This window comes from Macrobrachium nipponense, chromosome 33 (genome assembly GCF_015104395.2).
Source record: "Macrobrachium nipponense isolate FS-2020 chromosome 33, ASM1510439v2, whole genome shotgun sequence".
NCBI lineage: Eukaryota > Metazoa > Arthropoda > Malacostraca > Decapoda > Palaemonidae > Macrobrachium > Macrobrachium nipponense.
Window position 1 is genome coordinate 43,974,485 of NC_087219.1, and position 2,928 is coordinate 43,977,412.

Genomic DNA, 2,928 nt, shown 5'->3' on the forward strand with positions numbered 1-2,928 from the left:
TGTATATATACATATATATATATGTATATATATAATATATATATATATATATATCATATTGTTTTACTTTTTATGTAATACTGCAGTATGTGCGCAATGCAGTTCATATATGGTTAGCTCTGAAAGCTATATATTGTGCATTGAAATTTTTGATACAATTTAGACTTTACAGATTTTATCTCTCATAGGATGCACTGTATTCCTGTCATCCTCAGTCATTATACACTTATACATGCGAATTATGGTATACGTAGTGCACTCAGATACGCATAGTATAATTCTGTCACATATTTTAAATTAGTTACACTTTATGGTACAGTGATTACGGTCGTTCAATATCGATGACACGTAGGAAATGCTATGATTTAATAATAATAATAATAATAATAATAATAATAATTAATAATAATAATAATAATAATAATAATAATAATAATAAAATTAGGACAGAAATTACAGCACTATAACTATAAAAATTGTGAAAAAATAAGAATATTTGGTCTTAATATCCACTTAAGTGTTTTCTTTAATAATAATAATTTCGTTCGCTTTTGAAAACGACCAAAATCCTTTAGAATAAAACGAAGCTTCATAAGATATTAATAATAATAATAATAATAATAATAATAATAATAATAATAATAATAATAATAATAATAATAATAATAATATTTAGGGCGTGGCTTCAAAACTGTAGTAAACCGACGAAAGTACAAGTGAAATAAAAGTTAAATAAACTCTGAATAAAAGCTAATTTTAGGACAAATCAAGTAGGTATTAAAGAGAAGTAGATTCTCAATAAAAGTAGGATAAAACTGGAATAAAAGATAAATAGAGGTTCAATAATAAACAAACAACAGAGAGACAGATTAGTAAAAGCTAAAATAAAAGTAAATGAGAACAAAACATATAAGCTGAACTAAACCTGAGTAAAGCGGAAACAACTGCAACAGATAAAGAGATCATTGAAACCTAAAATAAAAGTAAACAAAAGCTAAACTAAACATAAGGCAAAGGCAAATACCAGCTGAATTTATCTCCAATAAAAGCCAAGCGACAGCCGAATAAAATCTAAATAAAAGCTAAACCGAGCCTAAACGAAAGCGGGTATTGAGAGCTAAAATAAAAGTAAACAAAAGCTAAACTTAACATAAGGAAAAGGTAAATACCAGTTGAATTTAGCTTTGATAATAGCCAAGTGACAGCCGAGTAAAATCTAAATAAAAGCTTACCCGAGCCTAAACAAAAGCGGGGGTTGAGAGCTAAAACAAAAGTAAACAAAAGCTAAAACAAAAGCTAAACTAAACTTAAGGAAAAGGCAAATACCAGCCTGATTTTATCTTTAATAAGAGGCAAGCAATAGCCGAGTAAAATTTAATTAAAACTAACTCGATTCTAAACAAAAGCTAACCCGAGTCTAATCAAAAGCTAAAGTAAAAGTAAACGAAAGCTAAAACAAAAGCTAAACTAAACTTAAGGAAAAGGCAAATACCAGGCTGAATTTAGCTTTCATAAAAGCCAAGCGACAGCCGAATAAAATCTAAGTAAAAGCTAACCCGAGTCCAAACAAAAGCTGGTAGCATCGGAACACTTTCTAACGGACTGACCGCCCGATTTAGCGGGCGGAGTTCAAAAATTACCGGCAATCACTCCCAAGGAGACCTTGATTAGTAACTTCCGGTGGGTGGCGGGTTTCTAAAGGGTACTTTTTTATTTTCGACTCGCTTTTATTTTCCAGTTGCGTGGAGAGAGAGAGAGAGAGAGAGAGAAGAGAGAGAGAGAGAGAGAGAAATTTGATGTTACAACTTTTAGTCAGCTACTCAAACAGAAGAGCTCGGAGAGAAAGAGAGAGAGAAATTTGATATTATCATTTATTGTCATATCCCGTAGGGGGTTAGTGCCGTCAATGCACCTCACAAGGCGTACTGTAGGCATTACTTAAGGTTCCTTGCAGCGTCCCTTCGGCCCCTAGCTACTACCCTTTCGTTCATTTTACTGTACCTCCTATCATATTGCATTTTTTCCATCTTACTGGCCACCCTCTCCTAACAGTTGATTCATAGTGCAACTGCGAGGTTTTCGTCCTGTTACGCCTTTGAAACCTCTTTCTGTCAGTTTCCGTTTCAGCGCTGAATGACCTCATTGGTCCCAGAGAGAAAAAAATATAATTGTAACTTCCATCGTTATTTTTCATTGCCATTTGCTGTATTTCTCACACCTAACCTTGACATATTTGGTTGCATTAACAACAGCATTTATTGGATAAACAAGATCTGTCTTTTGAAATATTGAAATAGTTTTCGAAGTTTGTATATTATATATATATATATATATATATATATATATATATATATATATATATATATATATATATATTTATACACACACACACACATATATATATATGTATATATGTATGTATACCTTTGGTTATGGAGTCGTTCCCTTACAAGTTTGATACCCAACAACCATTCGCAAAAATTCTGAATGAATTAGCAATATTGTAAAAACTGAAATACAAAGATGAGGAGAATTGGTTAGACAGTCACACCCCTATTTAGAAATTAAAATCCTCAAAAATAGATACCGTGAAAAAAACACAATTTGGCACCTGTATCAAGAACGAGTTTAATGAATGAGATACTACTGACTTGAATGAAATACTACTGCGCGTAGCCTCAGGCCAAGGTGTTGCCACATCATGAGTGAATGCGTAAAAATACTTGCATTTTTTTTAATGGTAATGTTCTACTTCATGACTTGCAGCAAGCACTCACCTGTCAGGTGATATGTTTATGAAGTTGTTTTTATGAAAAATGAATAATTAGACAGACCAATTTACTCGGAGAATGTTTTTTATTAATAGAATGTTAGGATATATGATTTTTAAAAAAATAGACTTTAAAGGTTGTTAGTATTTTCATAAAT